The sequence below is a fragment of the Thalassophryne amazonica genome, chromosome 7 (assembly GCF_902500255.1).
Source record: "Thalassophryne amazonica chromosome 7, fThaAma1.1, whole genome shotgun sequence".
In the NCBI taxonomy this organism is placed as follows: Eukaryota; Metazoa; Chordata; class Actinopteri; order Batrachoidiformes; family Batrachoididae; genus Thalassophryne; species Thalassophryne amazonica.
Genome location: NC_047109.1, coordinates 50,140,684 through 50,148,028, shown reverse-complemented (window position 1 = coordinate 50,148,028; position 7,345 = coordinate 50,140,684). Strand labels below are relative to the sequence as shown.

The 7,345-nt window shown below is 43.2% G+C and overlaps 1 long non-coding RNA gene across 1 annotated transcript; it reads right to left on the bottom strand.

Annotated features, from left to right (window-relative positions):
- Positions 1-574: 574 nt before the first annotated feature.
- On the bottom strand, positions 575-2,426 carry LOC117513400. Its single transcript, XR_004561614.1, has 3 exons — positions 2,343-2,426; positions 1,258-1,264; positions 575-585 (listed from the first exon to the last, which is right to left on the bottom strand). It is a non-coding gene; the product is annotated as an uncharacterized LOC117513400 (long non-coding RNA).
- Between the last annotated feature and the right edge of the window lie 4,919 nt (positions 2,427-7,345).

Genomic DNA, 7,345 nt, shown 5'->3' with positions numbered 1-7,345 from the left:
GTCACTCCCGGTCCGATTGGGGAGGGGCCCAGAGAAAACTACAGAGTCCGACATTGTTTTTGCAAAGTTACACACCGATTCAATGTTAATTTTAGTGACCTCCGATTGGCGTAACCGGGTGTCATTACTTGCCGACGTGAATTACAATCTTACCAAATTTACGCTTAGCCATTAGCCAGCAGTTTCAAATTTCCTTCAATGTCGCCTGTGGCCATATTGGCCACAAATACACAAGTCTGCACACATATTGCGCGAGAGCCACTGACATGCCGTTCGACACACACGCTAAAGTCGAACACCACTGACGAGGCCTTTACAGTTGTAAGGATTTGCTTGCAAATGCCGTGTGGCATTTTCACAGATGTTCAGCACCACTAGTGCGGCTAAAATGATTACGTTTGTGCACACAGTGCTCAGGATGGCTGTGGACGATTACATCGTTATTCTGTGAAAGAAGCTGTGAAAAATCCCCTTGACTTTAGACAGATAAAGCACTATAAATAGTAATACAATAAAGTAGCATAAATAATAAATACATAATAATTAGTAATAAATAATAATTAAAAAATATGAAAGTGTGGACAGCTATTCACAGACTTGCAGACCAGTGGTTGGAACAGTTCTGCTAATTGATAATTAGCTAAGCTAACTTTTTGTTAGCGGATTAACTTTACGGCTAACTTCAAAAACCATCAGCAGACCAATTAGCTTCCGCTAAATTTAGTTCCGCTAACTTTCAGCCCACTAACATTTGTTTTTGCTGACATAGTGAGTAATGCCGAACGGTCTTAAATGTTTGTAAACCCTAAAATTTTGGGTCAAAATTCATAGAACACTGCCATCGGCTGGACGGGAGTATGAATAGCGACCAACAATCACACAGTTGCTTTGTGCAGTATAACACTTAACAGAATTTTCAGTTTGCAATTGCCTTTTATTGCTTACAAATGAAAAAATGACATATTTACAAATACACATTTATTTGTACAAACCAACACACACATTACAGTAACTTGTGTGTTGGTTTTTAAAAAAATAAATAACCCAACCAACCAGTGATGATAGGAGGCCCATTTTCTCATAATGCCTTTTCGCATCTGTTTCTGTTAATGCTCAAACCTTCAGAATTAGTGCATTGCTTTAAAACTAAAAGATATGTGTGATATTTTCACTTTGTAAAAATGACAGAGTTTGACGTTACTGTAGATAAACTGTCTGGAATTAGCTTAGTTTTAACTCAAAACCATAAGTGAAAACTGCTGTGCTTTTGATGTCTTCTGCCATACATCTGTGCTGTTCCATGTTGAAAGCAAATGACACTTCCTTACAGCAGTGGGCAGGGTGCACAAAGACAGAAGCTCTGACTTGTTTGTGGTTCGGTTTGTGATTGACTTTGATTTGCTCAGGAGAATGCTTAAACTCAATACTGGCTTGTTAGTAGCTGCCAGTGTACTAGGTCAATACTAATACCCCCATCACACATACCCGGAATCACAGATGGCACAAGCTCCTCCTCGGCCAAACAGGACGTTCCCAGCCTGCTGACATGCATGTACAGTGGGTTGGGTGCAGGGCGCTGGAGGGTGCTGGACTCACTCAGCCACTTCCAGAAGTGCTGTTCCTCTCCAATCATATGAAAGGAAATGTCACTCACAAGTTGTTTCCCATGTTGCACACATTCTAAGTCACAGAGACTATGTGGTGAGGGGTACGAGACACCTGCATGACTATTTGGCGAGGAAGTTTCATGCACAATTTATTTGGTCTGTTCAAAAACCAAGCAACACACAGGCATCACCCTGAGGCTCAGGTGAGGGGATAGCCGATGGCTGCAAATGTTGCACAAAATTGCAAGAAATCTCTTGTAGATGCCGTTCGCAAGCTGTTGCAGCCCACTACCCTTAGCTATGTGCAGGACCAGCACACAACCCCAGATTAGAAAAAGTTGGGATGATATGGAAAATCCAAAATAAAAAAAATTAAAAACTAAATCCACAGTGATCCCTACATTTACTTTGACTTCGCTTTCATTACAGACATTATGAACCCTCGATATTTCATGTTTTGTGTGGTCAACATGATTTCAGTTGCGAACAAAGTAAAAATGATTTCGGCTGCATCAGATGTAGAGTAGTATGTTGGCCAAGTGGTTATGGCACATACTTCCAAAACAGAGGGTTCCTAGTGTAAGACCAGGGCCTCATGTACAAAGACTTGTGTGACTTTCTACTAAAAATTGGCGTACGCCAAAACCCTGAATCAGCAATAAGCACAAAAACTATTCACATGTATCAAAGTGTGCATAGGCATGAATCCACGCACGTTTGGTTTGTACATCCCACTGAACATGTGCACACGCACCAAACTCCTCCTTGGCCACGCCTCTATCTGAATATGCAAATGTTTTCAAATTGTTTGTTTGTGTCACGCTGACGGCACCATAAGTGTAGGGTGTTGTGTGTTTGATAACGCCCGCCATCGTCTCTGTGTTGTTTTGTGTAAAAATTTCAGAGACAATGTGGAAAAACAGGGAAAGCTGTGGTTAGATCGCCACTCTCTCTGTTCTCTGTCATGTAAAATGGAAATTAAATACGTATGTTTGCGTGTGTAAATGTTGAAGTGAGCTGCGCACACACACTGAAGTAAAAAAGATATTAGGTGCACGGCGGCTGACAGTGTGTGACATTAACATGACACACACTTTTATTGACAAATACTGAACACAGTCAGGGGCTTGTTCAGAGCCTCATCTCTAGTTCCACCATCAAGAAAAAAGAAACATATTAATAATAAAAACAACAAAAATAATAAACATGCCCAAATGTGTCCGCGCTGGTTTTCATTAAGAACAATTATTATCCACCAAGCAGCCCCCCCATCAAGCACCGCGCCTCCACCTGATGTCCATTTGCGCATCACATATGATCTGAACATTGATGGAATGAAAATGTTTCCTATTAACCCTCTGGGCCAATGCCGTCATATACGATGGCTGAGACCAAGTTTTACTAAATTATAAATAACTTTTAATGATATGAGAGAGAAACTTGTTTTTTGCTGAAAAGTTAACTCCGCGGACTTTCGAGCCAGCCATCCACCATCTTTGTACTCCTCATAGAAGCTGTGTGATGACGTGCACAATGTGTGTCCAATCGGAATTGGTTCACCGTCACATGGTTTTCCAAAATCCAATCGTAGAGCAGATTTACCTCACGTGATAAACCAAAGATTGTTTTTAGCATGATGTGTTACTTGTTGACCTGTTTGAATAGCCCCCTGGCTGCTGGCTCCAATGCGCCCTGCACCATTACGCACAGCAATCAGTGAAAGTCATCAGAGGGAGCAGACGGAGAGCCTCTCATACAATTTCACGTGCTCAAACACAGTGTGTGAGTTTCAGAGATGCTCCACTAGTCATTGCCTGTGAATGTTATTGAATAAGCCTGTGGGATTTAGGAAAAGGATAAGGAAGTGACAAAGCCTTCCTGATGGCTCTGATGAAAATTCAGGAGATTGTGGAAGCGGAATCACATCAGAGGTGTCAGGCAACAGTGGAGCTCCTGCTCCGGTGTCAGATGCGGCCAGGTACCGCGGCAGTTACGCTCGGCGTTTACATGGCATTGGCACCGGGGGAGTGGCCGAAGGCGGTGTGGAGATACGTCTCGGTGCAGGTATGGGTGGCTGGCACAGCACTGAAGGCTGACTGGGTGCTGGCGAGGAAAATTGGAGAAATGAGATGGCTGCGTCGGACAGATTGATTGATGAGGGTGTGTCACAACAGAAGTCATTAAGCTCTGATTCAAAAAGAAAGTCCATCGGATCTTCAATATAGGGAGGAACTCGACCCTGCTTGAACCACATCTTAATCTGAGCCAGATCCGGGTAAGCAGACACAATATCAGGTTGTGTTTGCAGGATTTGATCAAGCGCAGACAAAATCCATTTTCTGTTCTGCCGGTCTGGGTTGTCCTGATATTCAAAAAATAAGTCTTGAATCCTGAAAATTATATTTGCCGTGTCTTGGAGAGCCAGCCCTTCAGCTTGTATGACGTGTCATCTTCAAGGTCAGTCCATTCTGATTCGCTGTCATCCAGAGGGAAGGTGGCCGTCAGGTGCAGCGCTGTTTCTTTAATCCAGGCTGGGAGCTTTTTCACTAAGAATAAGTTGTCCAGATCTTCTAACTCCGGAAATAAATCATACAGCCATGAGTTTGCCTCTAGAGCTTCCCATGCTTGATCTAAATAATCAAATTTCTCCCTTGGAGAGATACAGTCACGAAAGCAGACAAAAAAGAACTGTAGATCTGACAAAATACTTCTTGATTGCAAGCATATCCGGGTTTGAGTCTGCAGAGTGACTGCTTACCGGCATGATGGGATCTGAGTCCACTGTGTCCAGGTTCTGGCTAGTTCGTCCTGTCAGGAACTGTGAGGACATGGCACGACAGGCAGGTGGACACAAATGCAGACTCATCACTCAGAGGTGGGATTTAGGAAAAGGTTTAATCAAAAACTGGCTCAGGTCGATGACAAGCAGGAAGGTGGAGGTACAGACAGTCGTGAGGCGGCGGCGTGGTCAGTAACGAGCAGAGTTCCAGCACGGGCAAACGGGTGTATCAGAGGAGGCAAAAACTGAGTCAAAAACAAGCAGGGTTCAGGCGCAGAGAAGCAGTTTAACTGGCTCAGGCAAAAGGCAAGAACAAGACAGGTGAGGGTCATACACCGCAAGAAAACAGAGTATGGCAGAACGAGAGGCTTGGAACGAGGCAATACGCACAACGAACTAGCAGTGAGTGGTGGAAGACAAGGGGTTTAAAAGCAGAGGATAATCACGGCGAGATGAGATGCAGGTGCAGGAAAGAAGGCGTGGCTGATTGAGACGAGTGGAGTGACAGGTGGACGTGTCAGACCAAAGTGAGACGAGTGGAGTGACAGGTGGACGTGTCAGACCAAAGCAGCAAAAGAGGAACATGACAGAACAAATGTTAAACAATTAGGAAATAATGATACCTAGAACCCAAATTGTGGAGAAGCAGAATAAACAAATGAAAAGGCACAAACAGAACAACAGAAAATTAAAGGCTGGATCTAAACTAGAGAAGAACTCAACATGTGGCAGGAGAGTACAGAAAAACCTAAGGGACTAATGTGCACAAAACAGAGTGACTGAATAACCAGAAAATAAAAGACGAAGACTAAACTAGAACAGAACTCAATAAGTGGCTGACGTGTGACATAATTCTCAAAACCTAACTTGATAACACAGAATGACTAAATAAGAAACAGACTAAATTAGAAACCAAACTTAACATGGGTGAAGTGTAACAGATCATAAAACCAAGACTAAGCATAAGAAACAGAAAATGAACAGTCAGGGCTGGACAGAAGGACAAAGAGAGGGAAACGGACGAAGACTGGGGGACAAAAGCAGATTCTGGGCAGGTCCAGGGCTAAAACATGACAATAGTGAGTAATGCTCACTCATGTCAGATTGCACCATTTGCAAGGGGGCTTTAACAACACCAACGCAGCCACATTTTACACATCACTTTGCATGTGCTTTATATCCTCCATACAATTGCAAACACGTGGGTGTGTTAATTGTTCATAAGTGTGTCTCTAATGTGTACATCACTGTGATGACTTCTTGTTTTCACACTATTAACGGTTCCCAGCATCACCTTTACATGTCCACAGTGGAACAATAACTGCAGAAATGTGCATACGCCAGCCTGGATTTTTGCATGACGCACCGCATATTTCCATGCTCACATCACTTTTGATATATTTGCACATGGACGTGGAGATGGACGGACGCCAGGTTTTTGCGTGTAAGCACACTTTTACATGAGACCGCAGGTATGTACATTTTCTATGTAATATGGAGATCCACATTGGATCCTCTGCGTGAGGGCCGACTGTAAAAAGGGAGAAGCTGAAAGAATTTGTAGAAGCAGCATCTTTGCTGCAATATCACAAAACAGCAGGGGGCAGAAATTAGCATTGTGGCAATTATCCAGTGTGCTGGATGTGCTTCAGGGGGTGCCAGGCAGGCAGGGGAACATTTCCAAAACAATAACCATAAATATAAGTATCCCACAAAACTGTTCTGAGTACCATGATGTACACACTCTGCACTCATGATTGTATCCCTTCCCAGTTTTATCATATCTGATACCACCATCATTCTTGCTTGAGGAGTCTTCTCTGTGTTCAACCCAGCAAAACAATGGGGGGGGGGGGGGGGTGATTACTGACACATGGTGGATGAAAGGACAGCACCCACTACTGTGCATTGGAGAAAGTGGTCACATTTAACTCTTGGAGCCCTAAGGGCATTTTCTTCACTTTAACATATATTAAGAAATTCCTGCTTATAAGATAATTTATTTTAGTATAATAACCATGTGTTGCATATCAAAATGTTCAGAATAATCTCAGCTTTCTGAATGTGAGACATATATTTGTATAGAACACTGCATAATGAAATGCTCTATTAATAGATATATGTTGAAATGTTGAAAAGGATGCAGTCAAGTCTCATGAGGGCTATAAGGGTTAAATTTCTTGGCATTAACATCTCACTTGGGCCTGCAACATCACAGACCTGGGGGTTGAAAGCCTGGCAATATCTGTACATCTGTATTTCCTGAGAAGCCTGAGGAAGTTTGGCATGCCAAGCACAATTCTGAACAGTTTCTACAGATGTGCAATTGAGAGCCTCCCTACCCACTCCATCACAGTCTAGTTTGGGAACACTTCAGCATGGGACCATAAGGCTCGACAGCAGGTGGTAAAATTAGTACAACACTTCATTGGAACAGCACTCCCTGAATTGGAGGGCATCTATACCACCAGAGCTCTGGGAGGGCCCATAATGACATTCAGGACACTACCCACCCACAACAAAAACTTCATACAGCTACCAACAGGAAGACACTACAAGACCATAGCAGCAAGAACAAGGTTGAAAGACAGTTTTCTCCCTCATGCCACCAGGCTTGTAAATAAAACCTTCCATTGCCCCTACACCCATCACTGCATGCTGGGCTATGATTGGAGGGATGAAGTGCCTTTTTGAAACTATTTATTTTGATACGTATTTGCACTGGCACTCTTACACCGTTTGATTTTACATGTTTTCTGGCCCTGTCGCACCTTGACATTTAGCCAGCGTGTGCCGACCATAGTAAAAATGCTGGCATACATGGGCGTATGTCTAATAAAGCTGTCACACCATGATGATTTAACCTGCGTATACTGACGGCCCCAATTCCACCAAGTGGTTCAGGTCGGTACTGCATGGTATAATACATGTCAGAAAAGTTACATCTGCCTTCTTTCGT